The sequence below is a fragment of the Lepisma saccharinum genome, chromosome 1, assembly GCF_977018435.1.
Source record: "Lepisma saccharinum chromosome 1, izLepSacc3.1, whole genome shotgun sequence".
Classification (NCBI taxonomy): Eukaryota; Metazoa; Arthropoda; class Insecta; order Zygentoma; family Lepismatidae; genus Lepisma; species Lepisma saccharinum.
The window spans coordinates 87,674,262-87,698,252 of NC_139229.1; the positions used below are offsets into that span (position 1 = coordinate 87,674,262).

The window sequence follows — 23,991 nt, forward strand, 5'->3', positions numbered from 1 at the left end:
CTACTTTTTACCAGTTTCTAATTTGGCTTAATGATTACCTGCTCTAACTTCGGGAGGTCCAGTTTTCTGTGTTTTTAATTGCTGATTACACTTGATTAATAACAAATTTGCTACATTAACACTGGAAATTAATCTAAACCAACAATATTAAGGAATAACTGTGTGTCTGATGGTGTATTTGTGTGTGTATTTTTTTCTTTTCATATTTCCAGTCCTATTTTTCACTGCTATGTAAACACTGGTAAGCATGAAACTTACACTCCTATGTTTCAATCAATAATAACAATAATGAAACTTATGCCCTGTAGTAGCACCTATGTGCTTGGTGGAAGCATGATATATCATGTTATTCATTTTAAAACACGAGATGAATACTAAAATAGTAATATGTTATTCGAGTATAAATTCTTTCATTTCTTTGCATGTGTTTTAAAACTGAATATTATGCATTATGCTTTCAGAAAGCATGTATCTGCTGCTTTGATGTGTGAGTAGTCTCAGTGCTGAAAAATTTATCTACAGTGCTCACATTTTGTTAATAGTTCAACTGTATGGTTAATCTGTGTAGATTTAAGGGAGTGTTCTGAAGTGAGAATGACTCAAACAGGCTCTGATTTTATATTTACTACTAGAAAAGTAAAATCCCCACTACCCACAGGTTTCAATATTTCCTACCATGGATACTAGTGAATGTACATTGCAGGTTTACAAGTAAGTATTATATATTGTGATTTATTATATTTTTTGCAAACTACTGTATTAGCTATAGAAAAGCTTAGCTAATGTATTTCAATGGCTTAAATTTATAATGTCAAAGTGATTTTAGTCACCATGAACATGTAACCTTTATAAATGCAATACATTCTGGAAAATAACACAGAATATAGTTTTAAGCCATTAAAAGTATGTTGCTGTTCATATTGTTACAATGAAAAAAGAAGAAAAGCAAAATACCGACTGTTGCTATCACAGGAAATTTGCTGTAAAATTACGGTGAAATTATAGCATCCTTCACTGTTGCTATCACAGGAAATTTTCTGTATAATTACGGTGAAATGACAGTATCACTTACAGTACTTGAACCGTAACTGAAACGGTGAAATTTCTGTAATATTACGGTGCAATTTTGTTCATAATTACGGTGAAACCACTGTAATTTTACGGTGACGCCACTGGCGCCCGAGCTGCCGGTGAGGTCACCGTAAAATTGCGGCTTTTTTTTTTTACAGTGTATGAGACTTGGCAATAGCATAGTGGCTAACGCTATTGTCATTCAATCAAAATGTAGCACGATGTCATGTATGGAGACCAATGATTCCTGTGTGTCAGATTTCACAACTTGTGCATGCCAGAATACCAAAAGGCAGCCAAATTTGATTGCTCAAAAACTTTCATTTCTGACTACATAAGCTGGCTTTTAGTTTTTTAGGAGGAGTTGGATTTGTGTAGACAAGAATTAATTGAAGTTACTGCTGCATGCCATAATAAGTATATTGCAAAATCATGTAGCAATTTAAGCTGAGAGATTACTGCTATTTTAATGTAATTATGTAGGTACGTATTAAGTAAATACATACCTACAATAAAAATGTTTTTTAACAGCAACGCTTAGCGTATATAAAAAATTAACCTGTTTTTCGTCATTAAATCCGTAAATATGTAACATGTTTTGTATATTTTAATTAAAAGTTAAAATATACAAGACAGCAATTTTGCTTGTAGTATTATGTGGATGTGAAACTTGGTGCCTTACATTAAAAGAGGAACAAAAATTAGGAATATTTGAAAAAGAGAAGGTTACGTAATTTGGAACTGCATAATTTGTATTTATGTCCAGATATTATTAGAATAATTAAATCAAGAAGACTTAGGTGGGCAGGTCATGTGGCACAAATTGGAGAGGATAGAAGAGTTTACCGGATTCTTGTTGGGAAACCTGATGGTAAGAGACCTGTAGGAAGGCCAAGACGAAGATGGAGGGACAACGTTGAGATGGACCTAAAGAAAATCGGTAAGAATGGAAAAAGATTGGAATGATCTTGCCCAGGATAGGGACAGATTGAAGGCTTGTGTTTCTGCAGCCATATTAGCCATGTTGCTAGAAAGTTAGTTAAAAAAGAGCCTTTCCAATAGCATAGTGGCTAACGCTGTCGATTTTTAATCAAAATGTACCACAATATAATGAATGGAGACCAATGTTTCCCGCGTGTCAGATTTCACACCTTGTTTATGCCATGGCACAAACAGGATACTTTTGATGTGAAATGGTGTTATCAAAGAAAGGATTTTTTGATTTAATATCCATCATTGAACGTAACGATAGGCTTTCATGTGAACTGCCAACAAACTGAGAAAAAGCTGTGATAAAAAGAGAATTTTCCAGAAGATTGTTCATTCGGGAATGTAAACCGAAAACTAATCATGCAAGACTAGATCAATGGCAACACATTCCTACAGGGAATCAGATTTTTGCGCAACGGTTGAAGCGCGTTAGCCCCCTCCACCAAAAAATAGGAATCACATGCCGTCATGAAATTACCAGGGGGAATAGAGGCAAAGTCACTAGATTCGTGACGTCATTGAACATTTGTGCATTGCCGAGCGGAAACTAGGCGTGCAAGTAGCCCATTTGCGGTTATGGTGCCGCAACGTAAAACCGATAAAAAGAAAGAAAAAGCCCCATAATGCAGTTGGCGACGCGAAATTCAATTTATTTCGTAATGCTATTTTCCCTAATTATTCGGGCGGGGTAGTACTTCGTTTGCCCCCCTTCGGTACGTAAAATCCAATTAGGAGAATTTGCTAACAAACTCGTGTTAGCACGAATGAGTGATCCGTGAATTTTTGTTTAAAAAATTTTAATAACATTACGAACGAGTTGTTAATGTATATTTTAATCAAATTCCAAATGCAAATACATGGCGAAAGGCTAACAGAATGGGTAAACTTTGCTTTCCGGCCGGGTTGATATGGGCAGTGTGTACGTTGCGGGCAAATTTCTCTGCACTGTATAGATTTGGGGACCGAAATATGTAATAATAGTTTCCAGTCATGTGATTACCCATAATGTTATAAATACTCTCCTACATGAATGAAGAATTCAGATTTCATGATTCCGTGGACGAGACGCACGTGGGTAAAGCGCACAAAGGGAATTCGGTGGGTTACTCTTCTGTACAAGCAACTTGTTTATTACTAGAATGACTAAGCCTAATCCATAAATACAGTCAGAAAATATACAAATATTTACAAAATGACATCCCCATCTACAGAGATAACTTTTACTTTTCTGTAGAATAGTATACAACCAACTTGTACAAGCGGCCTGGTGGCCTTGTCAATTGGCATGCTATAGACTTAAAAATATGTCACCATATTTAAAAATGTATATGCAATATGGCGTTTTTCGTGTCGTGTCGCACAATGTGTCATAAGTAATTACAAAATTACATCATTTACAGAGATAACCCTTATTCTAGCTTCGTAATATACGCCAGTGTACGTGAGCATTTCAGCAAGTCTCCTTCCAAGTACATATTCAGAACCCTCCGTATTCGTTCGTCAACCTAACCTAACCTAATATAATAATATTCACGGGCTCAGGTTCAGTCCGGGTTAGCCTCACTGTGCATAAGAGAACTTAAGTCACCAAATTCATTAATCAATCAATAACAATATTGTTTCTATACTATAATGATAATAATAATAGTAATAGCACTCCTACGACTGACAACTCCTACAACCCTCCACTCTCCTATCTTAGTCATACGACCGGTTCCGCGATTCAGGTGCGCTTCAACCACTGTGCGCTTCGACCACGGCACCGCTTTCATTATATAAATGAAACATTCCTTGTGAAAGCGCCCGTGAACCTCAATTTTTGCTGTAACTTTATCCTGTCTTGTGAGTGAAGAATCTAAAATTGTCATTTGCATAAAAATTCAAGTATTATACATAATTAAGGTAGAAGGTATTTCACAAATTGTTAGTTTACTTTAACTTTTTTTATTTACTTGTGTTTTGTATTGTGTCCCACCCGTGACACCAAAAAAACAATTAATTTCTCCTTTCACTGCTACATTTCCCCCTCAACTCTGCAAGAATATTCCAAGGTCAATTACCTTTTCTCTTTGTGTTAAATAACACTGGTCAACAAGATTTTGCTTATCATTGTTTTGTGATGAATTCTTATAGATTTCGATCCACTAAACACGAATCCGGCAACGATTTTGTCGAAATATCAACATTTTGAAAGATATTAGCATGTTTTGTTCTGTCGCACTGCTGGCTTAACCACAGCAATATCGGTGTATTTACTCTTACAGTCGCTAGATGGAAGCACAGTTGATGTTGATTTTAACTCTCGTGTAAAGGTTCGAAACTCTCCCTTCATGTCTACCCCGTCTGTGTGGTTTATCTACACTGCTCGCCATTAAAATTGCAACACCCAGAAGGAAATGAGATAGAAACATGAAACTTTGCAAATATGTAGTTCATAATAAGATAAGAAAATGATTACAGTTAGAGCTCGGTGGTGTGACATGTGACACGTAGAACATGGTTGCATAACCCCAAGGAGCTAGTAGCGTGTACAGCCTCCACGGGCGGCAATAACTGCTGCAACACGGCGAGGCATGGACAGAATGAGTCTATCGATGTCTGCTTGCGGTATGGCGTCCCAGGCGGCTTCCACACGGTGCCAGAAGTCTTCAACATTACGTGCCGGAAACCTGAGTTGGGCCAGCCGGCGACCCACCATGGACCAGACATGTTCAATTGGCGACATATCCGGCGAACGTGCTGGCCAAGGAAGCAGGGGCACGTGGTTAGCTACCATAAATGCGAGGACATTGCTTGCAACATGGGGGCGCGCGTTATCCTGTTGAAAAGTGGCATTATGCAGTGCATGGATTAATGGAACAGCAACAGGAGTGAGAACCTGTGTGATGTACCGTTAGCTGTTCAATGTCCCTTGAATGCGTACGATACGCGTGCATCCATGCACGACGGTCTTGGCACCATCTCAGACGCAAACGCCTATGCTCTAGCGTCAGAGGAATCCGCAACTGTGGGCGCCGGGAAAAAATTCCCCGGTTCGCCAAACGACGAAGCACGGTTCGTTGGGACACTGGACGTTGTAAAACATCCCGTACTTCATGCGCAATCCTCGTTGACGTGGCCGTTCTGTCTGTAAGGGCCATGCGAATCAGACGTCTGTCCTCTCGTTCCGTCGTCCGACGCGGACGTTGTGTACCTCTACGTCGCTCTACATTGCCTTCCTGGACCCACTGGTTCCATACACGGATCACTGTGGATGCATTCCGTCCTACACGGGCACCGATCTCACGGTAGAATAATCCGCATTCACGGTATGCAACCGTGGGAAACCTGCTGGAATCTCTGCCGTATTCGACGACGTGGCATTGCTGACCGATTTTAACACACTACACTCAAGACCATGCACTTTCACTGCTCTTCTGCACCTATCTGACCTGCTACAGGTACCACTTACCAGATGACGTGGCAGGCGCACATGACAACTAATCATTTCCTTCTGCACCTCTCCTCTACACACTGTGCACATTTCGTCCGATTCCGATTACTCCTTCTGGGTGTTGCATTTTTAATGGCGAGCAGTTATTTTTTTGTGTGTTTTTATCGGTGCGTGGTAAATTTGAAGAGTACAAGCGCTCACCTGAATTCCTACTTTGGCCTTGTGGTTGTGTGTTTCAAGGTTGTTTCTTCGCCACCATGTCTACTACTTCAGTCTGGGTGTGTGTTAATCTGCGTTAAGTTCATTTGCTTTGTTATGGCACAGCATGTCAGCGGGTCGGAAGTGCAAATTACATGCAGACTCGTTCTGTTATGTATGTGGATACTATATTGGGCCCAAGCAAGTTAAACATGTCATTGTACCAGGGACAAAATTTTGTGAAGCCTATAAAGCATACTTTGGAATGGCTGTTGGTGATCTGGACAAACCATGAGCTCCACATGTTACGTGTGGTAACTGCAGGTCGACGATGGAACATTGGTTGCGTGGTAGCAGGAAAGGCATGCCATTTGCGATTTGCGAGTGTGGAGGGAACCAACAAATCATCATGATGATTGTTACTTTTGCATGATCGACCTGCCACATTTCAAAAGAGGGAAGAACAGGCGTCAGCTACAGTACCTTGACATACCATCCTCCCGAGCACCTGTTCCTGACAGTGAAGATCTTCGTATACCATCGCCTCCAATCCAAACCACGTTTGCGGAAGAAGGTAGTGATTTGGACAGTTCTGGTGACCATGTCACTTATGATGAGGATAGCAAGAAACCTCATTTACTGAACCAGAAAGAGCTAGATGTCCTTATTCGAGACCTGAATTTACCAAAAAATAAGTCTGGACTTTTACCTTTACGGCTGAAGGAATGGAACTTGCTACTTCCTTCCTGTAGAATAACAAAATTCAGAAAGAGACACCAGGTGTTTTCGTTTCGTTTTTTTTTCTGTGGAAGAGTCGCTGTGCTACTGTTCTGATATAAGTGGTCTCTTTAGTGCAATTGGCTTTCAGTACGAACCAATTCCAGTCGCGTACTCCATCCACTTGAAGGATAGTTACTAAAGTGTGAAGTTAATGTTGGAGAAAAACCCAATATGATTAACACCATTGGGACACAGACTATGTGGTTATTTCAAAATAATTGGTTTTCTTCTTGGGTTACAAAGTGGGTATACAAAGTATTCTTGCTTTCCCTGTCTCTGGGACAGTACGAGCAAACTGTGTGGCCTGAGAGAACAGAGCAAATTCCAGGAAAACACAAAGTGATAATCGCAGGTTAAGTGCCCAGAGAGAAGATTCTCCTATCAAAGCTGCACATTAAAAGGAGGTTGGCAAAACAATTTGTGACAGCATTGGATAGTGAGTCATCTGCTCTACAGTACATAAAAAAAATCCCTAATCTGTCAGAGGCAAAAATTGTGGGTGGCATTTTTACAGGACCACAGATTTGTTTCATTCTAAATAGTAATGAACTTAAACAAAATATGACCGAGATGGAAAGAAATGCTTGGAAGGCCTTCAACAACTTTGTGAAGGGAATTCTTGTCCACAGCAGAAGTGAAGCTCTTGACGATCAAGTTAAGACACTAATTGATAGATATAGAGCACTGGGCTGTAGAATGTCTGTAAAATTACACATGCTTCATTCGCATCTTGATTTCTTTTGGCAGAATTTTGGAGAGATAAGCGAAGAACACTGCGAACACTTTCAAAAGGACATTCAATTCATGGAAGGCAGATACCAGGGAAGATGGGATTGTGCCATGATGGGTGATTACATTTGGGGATTATTTCGTGACGAAGGGGACAATACTATACGGTATTCCCAAAAGAGACAACGAACAACAAATATTCACTCTTGAGCATGTTGTCACATAAGATGAACTAAATTAAGGGACTGATGTGTAATATTAATGTATTCTGTTCATTTCATTGTATTGCTTTAACTATTTTTCATTGTTATACTGTTCATTATATATGTAATTTACTGGGTACTGACTGTGTTTGTAATTTTATGTTTTTCTACATAACACATATGACATATAGGCTATACGTTGCACTTTCAATAAGAAATAATAAACGACGCATATTATCCGAAAAACTGACATTACAGCAAAACCAATGTCATATTCGTGTTCAGCGGGTCCAAATTATGAAAATAAGACTGAAAAATATACATAAGCAGAAAGTTCATGAAAATTTGTAGACCAGTGTAATTTATTTTTCATCATTTGACAATTCACAGAAATTAAAATAAATTTCTTATTACCTGAAGAGCCAGTGTTTCGTCTGTCCCACCCGTGACACAAAATTGTTTACTTATAGCTACAAATCTGGTAAAGTATTTTAAGGGTAGTTATGTTGAATCAATAGTGTCAAGTTTCATATTTCATTGCACAGAAACTGTAAGAAAAATGTTGCTTAACAATCAGTAGAATAGTTCCTTTGGTATCAAAAACCACAAGTGACAATAGCACGCCACAAATGTATCTTATTTGTGCCACTTTTTGCTTCCCAGATGGCGTAGTAGTAACGTCGTCGAGTGGCGTCAACTTACATAGGCCTGTGGGGCTCGGGCCCACCCACTAATTTGCCTGTTATTATGTCTTATTTTAGATATTAACGCATGCGCGTAAAAGAACAAAATATTTCATCATTATTCAAGAATTCTCATTACTTAATTACTTACTGCTACCAAAATATTTCATAATCTATTTTTTTTTTTTAATCTTTATGGTCACGTCATCATTACTAGATAAGAGAGGATGAGATGAGGAAAAACAGGCACTAAAAACTCTCAAAATAGGTAGCAAAAAGGCACTAAAAGTTATGGAAGTCGACATACTTATCATAATTTTCCATAATTAGACACTCAAAAAGCAGTTATCTTTGAAATAGACACTTATGACTAAATTAGGTAAAAACAGGCCCTGTAAAATTCATGCATTCCTCTCAGAAATGGATGAAACTGTTTTCAAACATAATAGCTTACATAATCTGGCCACGGAACAAAGAAATAATTTAAGGCTTACATATAGCATACATTATTGCTTAAAAGTATTTAAAAATCTCCGAGTCCAGCCCATCCAATATTTCTCAAACGTTGGTGCTATTGGCGTCATCACCCAATACACTTTGAGAATTCATTTTCCTCTTATCGTATATTAGCGTGAACAATTCTAGTACTTTTCCATATATGATATCAGTACATATGATTTAAGAGCATTCATCAATTTCTATTTTCATAATTGAATTATATAGTCTTTAGAAAAATCTCTGCCAATTAAGAGGAGTACAAAACCTTCCTTACTTAGTATTTTCCACAGTTAAAATTTCAGCCGCCAGAGAGCTCTGTATGCACTTGTAGTTTTTTGCGACATCAGAGGAAGAGAAAGGAAGTTCGTACAGACATATGAGAGCAGGAGGAATTTCTATTCAATCGTTTTTATTTCGTTCCAACGTCAGGTTCGAATTTTAGAAGGAAAAGATACATTATAGAAAAAATGCAGTGAAGTCTCCAAGAAGAAATGCAGCCATTCTTCTGAAAGTGCACAAAAGTGCATAGAGTGAAACGTCAAAGAAAGAATGAAGATATTCTTTCATATGTTTGCTTCTTCAAGCTATTGATCTCTCCACGAAAAAAGACCATTCAAAGTCAGAGCTTCCACTTGCCTGCTCCATATCCCTGCCCCCCCCCCCCCACCAGTGTTGCCAAACTACTTCTAAGTTGCTCAGTCGACACTACGCACGTGTACGTATGCGGTTGATTTCATCGGTTGAAATTGTTCCTTATTGACAACACTGTAGGTGGGTGGTGTGACCTTGACTAGACTAGACTATATTCATGGCTTCAGTTTTTAATATGTATAGGTGAGTCCATTCGCTTCGTGAATTCGGAAAGTTTCCGTAATGTAAGTTTTTTTTTAACTCTGAATGGAGTTTACAACTTGCAAAACGCCAAAATTATTCTGAAGCGACGTATTCTATGGTCTGAGACAACTCAGCCTTGTAGCAGTTTTTTTAGGTATTAATCCGCGTGTGAACAGCTTCCGTTTCGGTTTTTCACGAACTGCCGAGACATACATGTCGTAGGAGCTGAGAAAATCAGACTCCAAGAGATATACCCAAGAAACATTAGCGACAATCATGTTCAGCGTCCACACTATGGTAGAGGATTCGATATTAGCTTTCATTGTTTCTTCCACGTAACAGATTGTCCAGTTGGCGAACCTAAAATTCCAAGATTGCCTGTAATCGATGACGTGTCTGTCAATGTATACCTGTATATAGTTTTGTCCACGTATTAGAAATTAAGTAACTATTTTGTCCAGAGTGCATAGTTGTCAGAAAAGAACAAGTCTAAGTGGGACTATGTTCTGTGCGCGCATGTATACATGTCTAGGCTTGCGAAACGTCGCTGTAAAATTGACTTGTCTCAGAATATAGAGGTAACAGATTCAAACTTACATACCCGCCATCCATACGGAGCTTTCTCTTTTGTAATCCTTTCACTGTTGACCATTTTGAGCGATTCCTAATTCTTCCTTACAATGTCTTGTTTATCAATTATACTTCCTATCCTGGAAACTGCCTTTTAGGATATCCAGGATGTTGCACCTGGAGTAACAGTAAGGACAGTTTTCTAAAAGGTTGTATGTTGCTTTGTCATAGTGTGGCGAGTTTAGTACTCAGACATGTGTATTGTTGTGTCTTCTTAGAGACTTCAATTCAGGAACCATGTTGCGTTTATTATAAACATTCTTCTTCCCTTACAATTTGACGGGAGCAAATAATCTGATCCACCCAGAATGTTACTTTCAAAATAATTATTTGTTCTTCTATTGTTTGATACTAAATATTCAGCTCTTAAGCTTCTTACACATGCAGTTAGTACGATGACATGCCACCTTAGTCAACAAGGTTTCTCAGGTCTCACGAATTAAGCTACATTTTATGTGTCTTAAAGTAAATCTTACTGAAATTAGTTCCTTACTAAAGCGAACTACAGACTACGTCTGAGGTCTGAAATATTTCCTGTGCATGTTAAGCAAGCAGAATTCATATTACACTGCCTGTAGTTAAAAGCGTCAGAGCCTATCGTAATGTAGTTTCTGGGTTATTGGCTGTTGTCATATGCTGAGTCCATAGATGCGATTTTCACGTGGATTTTGTAAATATGCATCCCGGCATTCTTTCTTGACTGCCCTCTCTTAATTCGTGATTACTGACATATGCAGGGTAACCATAAATTCTGGAACCAATGGTAGGGCAGTTTTCTGGTTACAAGTGAGCTATGGCTTATGGAATGTCCCTCATGGCACCTTGCCTGAATCTGATTGGCTTTCCCATATGGGGGCTGTTGTGGGTCCTTGCGTTTTGTGGAAAATTTAAATGAACAAGTTAAAACGTTTGAGGAAGTGTGTTGAGACTGGTGGAGGACACGTGAAGCACGTTTGGCCTTAAGGAAATGTGCTGTTCGTCAGTTCCCTCCTTGGTTCAAAACTTTATGCTTGATTGAGTTTGTGTTTTAAGTCCACTTTAAGCACATTAAGGCTCATCGGGACTGGTCCTACAGTTTAAAGTGTGATCCGAACTACTATGTGCCTCCACCGGTTTTCGAACACGGAACCTCTTGATTACAAGGCGACGACGTTACCACTACGCAATCGGAGATGCCCTCAGGACTTTATGGTCACTCTCCCTGTATTGTGGTAAGGGACTTGAAGCCATGTTAGGTTGCAGGTACAAAAAAGCCTAAGGTTAGAAGAAAATATATATCTTGTTAACAGAATAGAGCAAGGCAAATACGTAGAACAATGATCAATAATACCTAGAGTGAAATCCCAAAGGTTAGGAAGGATAAAAAATTCTTAGTTTTCTTCGATCCTTTGTTGCTGGCCACTAAAGCGAATCTCTCTTTGATGCCAGATTTCAGAGACTTCCTCACGGGCCTGGAGAAGGAGGAATTTCTTCCCAGAAACTCCGATCCGACGGTTGCTTAGCAACCACGAACGCTAACAAGGCCGCCTTCTTCGGTTAATCCCGTGCCGAGAAGTTCTTGTGGAAAAACTTCCCTTGCGCTGCGGGTGGAGGGGAAGCAGGGGCGGGAAACCCTTTCTGGAAGACGACTGGAGGTAGTCGTTTAATACCGTCTGTGGCTTTCGGTAATAGACGAGGAAATGCTCCGACAAAGAAAAGGATTCAGACGCATTGTACTTCCTGGGGGCTGTTTCACGGTCACTGCAATTGAATATTATGGAGTCAGTTTACGGAATCTTCAGGTTAACTTTGAATCCAGTTTCGTAACAGGTGTGCGAGAAAGTTACACAAAACTTTGAGGCGCGGCTCGCATCGGGGCGGTGAGAAGGCCTAGAGCACCACGCTGAGTACTAGAGGGCGTAATCTTTGAAACTTATTTAATTTGTATTAATAAGATTAACGCGTGAAGTTCATAGGACAGGTAAAGTTTATCTTTTACCTTATTTTCACATGAGATCCCTGCTCGTAATCAGCGGAAATTTGCATCTTATTTTATTCATATTAATACATTTTATGCGTGACGCACATGGAATAAGTAATGTTACTTGTATCTATACTCGAGGAAATTTGAAGCGTACTTAATTGATATTAATAAATTTTATGCATAATGTTCATAGGACAAGTAAATTTAAAACTGATTATCTTATATTTGTAAATTGAATGCATGATGTTCACACGACAGGTAAAGTTTCTAGATTCTATAATTTCCACATAAAATCCTTACCCACAATTCGCGGAAATTTGAAACTTGTGAAGGGACAATTACAAACACACATGGACATGGTAGAGGCACTATAGGCTTGTTAGCCTACAAGGAAGCGCTTTTCAGGGTGCACTACGCTGAAGAGAGATCGATAATTGGGTACCTCCTGAAAAGAGAACACCTCTACGAACTGTTTTCAGTAGTTGCAGCAAATGTTAATGCAATATATTGATTTTATAGAGTTGACGAACTCTAATATTTACGGGTGACCTTGACTACCGCATACAATTTCGAAGTCGCCATCTCTTGGGAAGGTCGTCAGCTCTTACAAGGTACGAGGAGTAACACGCAGTGGATAAGGCAGTCTGTAGATCTTTAGTTATAAAGACCGGTCGTACAATTTTAAAGTTCAAATCACCAACCCTGAGACCTTCTGTAAACAAAACCACCTGCATGCAGAAAGCCAGCCCTGGCCCAAAACCATGGTAACGGTTGAAGTTTTTGCTTGCGATGACGTTTAACCGGCCAAGTGAATGCATCACTTCAATGTGAAGTCAAGTGAAATGACAAAACGACAGTGTTGCAATATGCAGATATTAAACTCCAGAACAAGAACAATGTCCAGATGAGGATGTGTACTACAGGCTGTGGAAAAGGAGATGCGATAACCACTAACGCCGTCAAACGGTTGGGCGGGAACTTTACGTCACATACCATGAAGAAGTAATAGGATCTGAGCTGATTATGTCCTTTGCGATTAGTCCACTCAGAATTAGTGCACTTCATCAAATGATTTACTAAATCTCATCAATTTACAGTGTCGAATACATTACTTTTTTTTTTGTTTAGGTTCAACATCTTCTCAGAAGAGAAAATTATGCTCATTTCTATGTTTTTCTTGACCCTGTACATCCAGGGTCAAGGAAGTCAGTAATAAGGTGTGTTATATACAGTGTACGTACAACTATAGATTGAATTGTATCTTCTCCAAGTATGATGTATAAAGAAACAAACTGCCGGAGAACTAAATGAGGTGAGTGTACAATTTTATATTACTATTATAGGGGAACCACAAGCAAAGAAACCTGCGCAGACTCGCAACTCCTGTGCACCGTACTCCAGTGTGGAGGGGAGGGGGAGAGTGGAGCATGCTCTCTTATAGTCAGAGTTGAACGGAAGAGGAGGAAGGTTCTTTTTCTTGTGATCGCTCTTGTAAGGGGAACTGTGATTGGTCATTCATCTATTTTATCACTTCTTCATCATCTCAATTGACTTAATGGCCGGAAGAGCAAAGAAAATTTATCAAATACAAATACAAACACGTACCGTTTAATAAATAACCAAAATGGAATGAAAAGTTAGCAGTTTGTATTTTTATTCCTTTATGTGAATATGTACGGAAAAAGCGAGAGAGAATTGTACACCAATGGCAAAGAAATGGTAGGCGAAGTATTTACCAGGATTATACTCCCTACATTCTTGCTCATAATAAGGAGTCGAAGGCATCTTGCTTAAGGATCTTTCTACGATGTAAACCTAAAAGTTGACTTTTCAGATTACGTACATAATCTTCTGGACAGAAATGCGCACTGCAGATTCTAGCATTAGCATGATTCACGTTAGCGTTTCCACACGAATCCAAAGCTCGGTGACCGAAGAATCCTTTTGAAAAACGTGTATAACGTATATATACAGGGTGGCTCAATAAGTCATTTAACACCCCCGGTACAAGGCCACTGCGGCATGGAACGTGCAAATGGCGATAACCAATCGTTGCCTGAGCAAGGGGGAACCACATTGACGTCACTCGCATGGTCGGCAGCCATTTTGATGTCCGCCATCTTGAAATCAACTTCAGAAATTTAAATGAGAAAGGGGTCGTGCGACATATCAAAATGGGCTAGACCGCCGGGTATGTGGCAGTCTTGGTCAAGGATCTAAGGTGTAGAACACTGGGAATTGTGGAGGATTACCATAGAATCGAATTAGTAATAGTAGTTGTGGTCGTGTAGATATCGCAATACTATACTTCACTTCACTGAACTGTAACACTGATCACAAACTTGCATATACACACAAATTTTAAAATTAAATACCACTCTGGCGGGAAAAAAACTATATATATATCCACATTGTACGAGGGGAGGGAGACGATAACAGGGAGGGTATGATACAGTAAATGGTATCTTGGCTCTGTATAGTCTGTTAAAAAGGGCGTGTCTGTGTTTGTTCCTTAACGGACAATGGAAGAATAGATAATTTGGCGTTTGTTTGATTACTCTGCAATCACAGGCAGGAGATTCATAACTAAAGCCCGGATTTCTATGTAATTACATATTTTTTTCCTTTATATGTACAAGCGTGGAATTAAAATATATTGACGAATTGCGTCAGTAGAGATGTCACAGTGAAGTTTTATATTACATATTTTTACATATTTTACTAAATGTTACATATTCCTAAGATATGAAATATTTTTTATATAAAACAATCCTTAAGAGGAAAATCCAATGAACTTTTGGCTTACTAGTTAAAAAAAGTATCTTCTCACTTCCCTCCCCATTTCCAGGTCTAAAAAAATATAGTAACTTAAAAGTGCGATTTGCCTTCGTTGTACGTACATAGCAGTTCGTTGATTCGCCGCATCGTAACAATTACATCAAGATTCGACAGTGTTTCAGTTTCCAGTTTGTAACATGGAGCGGCAAGCAACGCACAGCGAACGAAGAGAACCAACAATGGAAGGCGGCAAGTACAACGCTGAGAGGCACTTACCTTTCATCCGTACATTGTTGTGATCGTTTTGATTTTTGCAGCCGGCGGCAACAAATCTTGAATGAAGTATTGTTAACTCAACCGTAGAATTTCGTATATATATTTCGTCGCCTTTTCATTTTAACCATTGGAGTTTTAAGAAGAGCTTGCCTCAGTATTTAAACAGTGTTTTAGCTGTAGAAAGTTGGAATGGCTCCGCCTACCTCCTCGTTATCTCAAAAGTTGCGATCTTGGATAGCAGTCAATGATGCATTTACTAAGGATGGTAAGTGTCGAGTGTGCGATAAAAAAGTTGGGTGCACTATGAAGTTTCAATTAGATCAACATGTTCGCACTTCACTTCATGTGAAAAACAAACAACTACGGAGTGAAAAGAAGCAAGTTTTACTAACCCAGATGCAAGAGGATTCTTCATTCAGTGTGTTTTACAAGGAAATGTGCGAAGCAATAATTGCAGCAAACATCCCTTGGTATAAAATTCAAGTACCGAAGTTCCGGGATTTTCTGGAAAAATATTGTGGCCTTAAACTTCCTGACGAGTCAACCCTTCGAAAGCGATATCTTCCACATTCCTACCAATACACTTTAGAATCAATTAGGGCAGAAGTAGGCAGTTCCTATGTGTGGATTTCCATCGACGAAACAACTGATGCTTTGGGACGGTATGTAAGTAATTTCATTGTTGGAACGCTAATTGCTGATTCTCCATCTACACCACATCTCATTGCATGCAAAGTTCTAGAGCGTACTAATCATTCCACCATAGCACGATTTGTGAATGACAGTCTTAAATTGTTGTATCCGGATGGCGTACAAGAAGAGAGAGTTCTTCTCATGTTCACAGACAGTGCGTCATACATGTTAAAAGTTGCTACGGCACTTAAAGTGTTATCCTAACTTGATCCACTTTACTTGCTTGGCACATGCTCTCCAACGCATTGCTGAGGAGGTGAGAGGCAATTTCCCGGAAGTCAACCAACTTATTTCTTCCACGAAAAAGGTGTTTCTGAAGGCACCACAACGTATGCAGGTTTACAAGGAACAATTGCCAGGTGTACCACTTCCTCCGGAACCTATTCTTACTAGATGGGGCACTTGGATCCGGGCAAGTAAGTTTTACAACGAACATTTTGAAGAAGTGAAATCTGTGCTCGACTCATTTTCGGCGGACTCAGCTGTATCGGTACGCACTGCTCAAAATCTCTTCAAGGACACCAAACTTGCTTGCGATATGGCATACATAAACAGCAATTTTGGTTGGTTTGATACAAGTATAAAAAAAACTTGAAACTGTTGGGCTTCCTCTCCTGGAAGCCATGGATATATATGAGGATGCAAGAAAGAAACTGCTGTTGAAGGAGATGTGGGAGAGAAAGCTCGAAGAAAATTTGACGCAGTGACTGAAAGAAACCCAGGTTACGTCAGCTTATTTACAGTGAGCCGCATTCTCAATGGTGAAACAATTAACCCTCCCAATGATATTTCTCCCGACCACATTCACCTCGTGAAGTACGCTCCGGTTACTTCTTGTGACGTGGAGAGAAGTTTCTCTGCGTACAAGAACATATTATCTGATCGGCGACAAACATTTACTTCTGAACATTTGGAAATGTACCTGGTAACATATTGTAAGTTAAATAATTAAATACAGTGCCTGCCCCAAGATCAAAGGTAACCTGAATTTTTGTAAGTGCTTTTTGAGTGAAAAATTTGGGTAACGAAAATTTACTACTGAACATTTTGAATGGTACCTGGTGACATTGTATATTAAATATTGAATATATTCAAATTGTGGTTAATATTTTTGCTCTATAAGAACATAAAAAATACTTAATGTAAGCATTGTAATATTGTAACTTCAATTTTTGTAAGTCTTTTTGAAATAAACATATCCCTTTGTGAGGAAAAAATGTAACAAAAATAGGAAGTAACGTTTGGAATAAATATTTATAGTACATATTTCATTATGCATTTACATATTTTTTACATATTTCAGACATTTTATTACATATTTATGTACATATTTTAGGGGTTGATATTACATATAAATCAGGGCTTTATTCATAACGTTATGTTCTTTTGATTATATGAAAAAAATACTGGTGATATTTTTAAGGATTCTATAGCGCAGAAGTTGAAAATTTATTATACAAATTAGTAATAGTATTTTAAATATTTGTGGCAACGTATTCAATTCGCTGAAATATTCTTAAAAATGTATACTACTATGTAAGACCATTACAGACACAGTAATATTTATTTCATAGAACGTATAAGCGATATTAAAAATACAATACTTCTGCAACTGAATTCTACCTTATGGCCAAGTTACAAAGCAAAAATTAAACAATTAAGCTAAACTCCTACAGCTGATCAAAATCTAATTACGGCTTTGCAGTAACGCAACTTAGCTTTGAACAAAACTTCGTGTATATTTTGTGCTTACAAAATACCCACACGAAAGTTGTATTAATCATTTTACACATCGGTAAGAAGCCACACTTGGTTTCTACTGCAGAAATTAAAGACTACACATCGAAAGGTGGAAAACATGTGCCCTTGCATGTTAACCTGAGACTGCAGTGGCGTGCTCAGGATTTTCGAAAGGGAGGAGTTACGTACACTATTTTTGGTAGTAATCCCTCATTTTGCCATATTTTCCTACATTTGACGTCCTTTCTTTTTAGGAATACTGGGCCAACGGGCAGGGTTAAAACCCCCACCAACTCCCCATTGGGCACGCCACTGCCTAAGAGAATGAAATATTACTTCATGCCAAGTTTGCGTGAAAGCAAAGTTGAACAGTATTACATTTCATGTTAGGCAGACTTCGCCCAATTCGCGGAAACATGTTGTGCACTGAAGAAAAAAATTCAAGTGCATAGCCTAGTGTAAATATAGCGTACATAAATGCTCATTTAAACTTTTCATTTCTGGTATGCACAGTATATTATGTTCAACGTACTTGGAAGATGTATCTTGTAAAAAAGGTAAAGTGCTCCCCTGTGCATAGCACCACGCCATGAAGGCGTATAGGGGGTGTGGGGGTAACGCCCCACACTTTCTTGATCCGGTCGTGAGTGGGGGTGATGTGATCAGCATCACGCCCCTGACCGCCTTTACCCCCCAGGGTTTCCCCCAGGTACCCATGTTATTCGACGCTGGGTGGGCGCCGGGGCCGCTTCCATCGTTAGAAAAGTTCCCGGATTTGAACCGGCCGGGGATCGAACCCGGGACCTTTAAGCATGGTAGTCAGACGCGTTACCGACTGACTAAAATAAATAATAATAACAAGTGGAGTGCGATATCTCGAAAAGTCGGGACCGGGATCGGAAAGAAAAATTCCGTCCCTATCCCGACTTCAGAAAATGACTTCCCTACTTTTCTGGATCCCGAGCAGTCGGGAAATACCGAATGGTCATTTTAAAACGGTATTAATTCTTGATGTTTTCTACATTGCAAGTGTCTGAAAATTATCGGAAATTGTTAGTTTTCATTCCAGAAATGCAAAGAAAATCACTTAAGGTGAAAATGAGAATTTCAGATTTCTCGACTAGTCGAGAAATTGCGAATATTTCCCGTCCCGAATGTCGGGATTTAAAAAAAATTCCCGTTCCGATCAATAATATTCTGTCCTGCATAACAATAAGTACCTATCTATATTTATTTTCAATTTGTCTGAAGCCACAAAATGTAAATGGGTGGAAATGCTCATTTGTGTACTCGATTTCGTGTGTTCAGTTTCTGGCATGGTTTCCTATCTGCATAGTGCAACACTAGCGCATAGATTTGGAATTCATTTCATGGATAAATTCACTTCTTACCGTCGTTTCGTCATCACGAGTAAACAACGGATTGGCCCAACCTATACTTCCAATAACCTTGGCAGAAAGCATTGCAAACTCATAGAAGTAAAATAATCCACACGAAAATCCAGCGTTGTTACAGGATTCATTATGTAAGGTAAAACAACGGCCAATTTGTAGTATGGGATACGCTGCCGCAAATGACGTCTCACTTTAAACCCAATGCTCTTTCTTTTGTACTTATTGCTTCACCTTTATGGTTAACTCTTTGCACCAGTATAATTTCCCATAAATTTGGCTTCTTTCTTGCATGCGAATTGAATATATTTTACTTGCATTTTTTAGACAAAATGATATAACATGGTAATGTATATTTCTAAGGTTTGATATAGTTAGGAGTGTATTTGAAATTTGTTTGTAGATTTTATGTAAATTGTATCTTATATAAATATAATATATAATGGGCATAAACAGCCATATGCAATGCTATAGTCCAATAAATATATTAATGATGATGATCGAAACAAGACAAAGGAAGTTCGTAAATTTATTGCGGTTGGTATTGTTATGGACAGATCATGTACAGTGGGATCCATGAGTATTATCGTGCAAATTGTCCATGACTATTTTCATTAAAATTTCTCTTACATCCTATATGTTTTTAAGCGATGGATTTTTATGTATGATGTTGCAGAAGTTTGATACGCACCCACTTATTGTGTCATTTTAAGTGTTTGATATGTTTAATATGTTAATTGTCTATTATGACGTAATTTGTTTTGTTCAATTGGGTAGTCTTTTATGGTTATGGACTAACCTAAAAACATTGGATTGTGAGTGGAGAGGTGAGAGATATTATGGAGGTTTCTGGAATAATGCAAGTGATTTTGGAAATGTGACTGTTTTAATTTGTGTAGTGAAGAAGTATTATGATCTAAATACACTTTTGTTTGTAATAAGAAGTTTAATTGTGAGTTCTAGTGTAATATATTAACATTAACATATCCTTATCTGATTTCCCACTACCTGAAAGCTTCAAAGTAGGCTGATAAGTCTCATGATCGCCGTGGAGGAATAAACGTAAGTTGATCCCAAGGTACCTTTATAAGGTATGCCATTCCCGAGGTTCCGAGATTTATTCCCATGATGCTGTGCGCGCTATGACGTCATTAAGCGGACAGAATGGAACTTACTTCGTTATCGTATACGGAAGCTTGAGATAAATGGGTCTATTATTTACTTATACACACTTTTTCTTGAATGCCGGTAGAATGAGAACAAATCATCCTGTTTGTGCTCTTGCCACGTGCAATAATAATAGAAGAAAATCGCCTGGAATAAAGTCATCATCGCTTCCCAAAAAACAAGTTGCTGTAGCAGGATTGATTCAATTTGTTCCTCCAAATTTCGGACTTACTCAGTGGTGTAACCACAGGGGAGGGCAGGGGCATTGTCCCCCAACCTTCGACGGAAGTCAATTCTAGGGGGGGGGGAACATTGATGGCCAAAGGCACCTGCAGGGGGCACAGAGGAGAAATTGCCCCCTTCTATTTCAAATTTTATACAAATAAAAATACATTTCGTAAAATTTTCTTGCTCGCTTTGCTTGCAGTGCCAGCTTTTCTCAGTCTCGTCAAGTTCAGAGACGTAGCTAGGGGGCGTCGGGAGTCGGCCATGGGCGCCAAATAATCTAATTTTAAAAAAAAATGTGAAAGAGAGAATGCCTTAGCGCCATGTGATATTATTTGTCCCTTATTAAATCAATATTGTTTTAAATTGCAAAAATTGGATCAAAAAATTTTCTTTCTCGCTTCGCTCGTAATATAATTGTTTTGTAATGTGATGTATGTAAATAATATGTTTTGTATATAATATATGTAATGAAAAAACTTTGAATACGTACATAATTTAGTGTTAGAATCCTGCCCCCCTCTAGCTACGGGCCTGTATTCAATGTAAAGCATACTTATCAAAGCAAGGACAATTTTATCAATGATTTTTGTATTATCAATATAATATGTTGTATACACATCTATTATATTATAATTTAAAGATTAGATACGTCTAATTAAAGATATTGTACAAATATAATACTACTTTGCTGGCTTTAATTTATTTTATATCTGCTTTAAAAAGCCTCGTTGGTTCAGTCGGTAAATAATCTGACTGTCACGCTGAAGGCGAGGATTCTGTCCCCAGGGTGGTTGGTCTCGAGGGGGATTTTCTCAGCAACGTCCTTGCATGAAAACTGCTTTGAGGTTCACCAGGGGTCTAAAAAAATAGTATTTTGGGGGCCGGAACGTGATGCTAACACCACCTTCATAAATGACCGGGATTGTGAATCATAATCCCTAAATTCATTCATGGCATGTTACAACACGCAGAAGGTACTTTTGCTTTTAAAACTTAGTGCATATTTAGTCGCACACCGTGGGCGTTCGGTCTGAGACGTCATGGTTTGGGCTCTGGCTACGGAACGCGCAGGTTCGAGTCTTCTAGGAGAAGCGTAACAACTTTCCTTCTGAGGTTTCGGACTGTGTATGGGACCGTTGGGCACACACCATTGTGAAGAAATTGGAGAGCTACGAATGAGTAGCGTAATCCAGTCATGGAAACCATGGAAACTTAGAGAAATGACTGAGGGGATCGTCGTGCTGACCACACGTCACCTCGTAACAGGTTGGATGATCTCTCGCCTCGGCAGGTGGAAGTGAGGCCGGCAGTCGGTAGGTAGGCCTTAGCCCTGTATTAGTACACAGTTGAATACATGCCGCGAGAATACACATTATGAAATTTGTTTGACTCAACTCAAACATACTGCAGAAACTATTTCCATGTAGATTTAATAGCCGGTATCCGTGGCAGAGTGGTTAGCACATCGCGCTACGACGCCAAGGATCCCAGGTTCGAATCCCGGCCTGGGTATGGATGTTTGTGAGTGTCCATTCATCAATTTCATCATCATGACTCATCCTCATCTTCGCAATTAGCCAAAACTGGCAGAAAAGTGAAGTAAAATAAACCAAATAAAAAAATAGATTTAATATTTCATATTTGTGTTGCTTGATTGAATTGGTGTTTTAAGTCCGCTTTTTGCACAGAAAGGCTAATTTGGACTGGGCCTACAGTCTAAAGTGGGATCCTAACCACTATGTGCCTACACCGGGTATCAAACCCGGGACCCCTTGACTACAAGGCGACGGCGCTACCACTAGACCATCGTGGAGGCCATATTTGTGTTGCTTGACAAGACTTATTTTCTAATTGCGCACTCTATTATTAGTAAAACACATTTTATGTGTGTGTTGGATATGGTATGAGATTTAATTAGGAAAAGCGATGGATAATGTAATATTTATACAAAGTAAATTAACGCATTATGTTCTTACAACAAATGTAACTATTACAGAATAGGAAGCCAGTGACGAAATTAGCCGTAAGTTGTTTTTTTTTAATTCCTCGCAGTAGTAAATATTGTTACAAATAAAATCGAGAAATTTAGATCCTCAACTTAGGTGGATAAGAGACCAAATTATAATTCTCAGCTTGCATTTACCTCCGATTATTAGAAGTATCATTCGACCGAAAAGCAATCTCTGACTGTTGGCTGATAAATGCGACGTGCCTAAAATACAGGAAAACGTAACAGCATAATCGTTCCATTATTTTTGTTTTGTATTTGTATTGCTTTTGTTTTATTTCAAGTATAATTTACCCCTTGGCTAATCGCAAAGATGAAAATGAATGGTGAGTAGATGAAATGGATGATCACAAATCCATGTGGATCACAAACAGTACAGAGTACTACACTGATTGTTGGCCCACATGCCAGAACCTAGTAAGCCCGCAAGATTGAAGTTCCTAGGATATATTACCTGGAAGAAATATTGCTATTTGAATGTTTCCCGAAAATACACCATTTATACAATAGCCATTATCTAATTCATTCGCCGGCTCGGTAGCCGAGGGCGTTAAGTGGTCGACTTTCGATTTCGCCTCCGAAGTTCCCGGTTCAAGTCCCAGCATGGGCATAGGTTTTCTCTGCGAGTCAGGCACGTATCCAGGAATTCCTTTCGTGGTGGGCTAAACACCATATTTTTAAGGGGTATATATAGAACCTCACAATTGTATGTTTAAGGCCAATGGTGGCAATTGGGTTCAAAACGGGAGTGGGGGGGGGTGCAAGAAAAGTTTACTTTCTCTTCCCTTGGTATGCAAGGGTTAGCATAAAGAGGTCATAGTGTGAAGGCAAAAAAATGGGGAGCAACTATCCCCAAAATCGTCGCCACTGTTCAAGGCTGCCAAATTATTCAGAACGTGAAATCGGAACATTTTTTACCACTCAACTCCTCTGTTTCCATGCATTAACATTGTGTGCCGGAACCATCTCAGTATGTGTGTTTGCCCATTTCTTATCATCAGACATCAAAACATCTATGGCGTCTTCGAGTGTTTTTTACGAAGCTGTTACACACGCACGGGATGGACAATCCACTCGACAACGCGAGACTCAAACTGTGGGCTGAGAACTGGACGCAGAAATTTCTCGAATATTTCTCTCTGATTCGAGCCTGAACACCACTACTGTGTCTTGTCCTCCCATGTTTACAGTTCTTATAAAAGCTGAAACCCACCAAATTATTCATATTGAGGCCTAAGCACTCGCAAGTGTTCACAATTGTCTGTCACAACTTCCGCAGTCTTGTCGTATATTGGCACAAAACAGAGTAAGTCTTCTCGAATACAGTTCGAAACAATTAATTCACAATGAAAACCCTTCCGATCCCAACACATCTAGTGTTTCTTCTCCCAATATGATTAAATGCTTACTCATTTATCTCCAGTGACGTGCCCAAGGGAAGGTTGGTGAGGTCATAACCAAATTTGACCAAGTATTCCTTAAAATAAAGAACTTCAAAGAGAGGAAAAGATGGCAAAATGAGGACTGACCACCAAAAATAGTATGCATAACCCTCCTCTTCTAAAATTCTGGGAAAATTTGGTCCGGGCACAACTAACTCATCACTCAAAACTTTGATTTTCAGTTGATCTGTGCAGCTTATTTCTTTTTTAATTAACCGCTCCAATACCCGTTACTGATTAAATATTCACTTTAGAG

General features: G+C 38.9%; 1 protein-coding gene across 1 annotated transcript in view; it reads left to right on the forward strand.

Annotated features, from left to right (window-relative positions):
• Positions 1 to 23,991, forward strand: part of shop (sulfite oxidase) — a 478,673-nt gene that overhangs the window by 39,334 nt on the left and 415,348 nt on the right. The gene's annotated exons all lie outside the window — the stretch shown is intronic.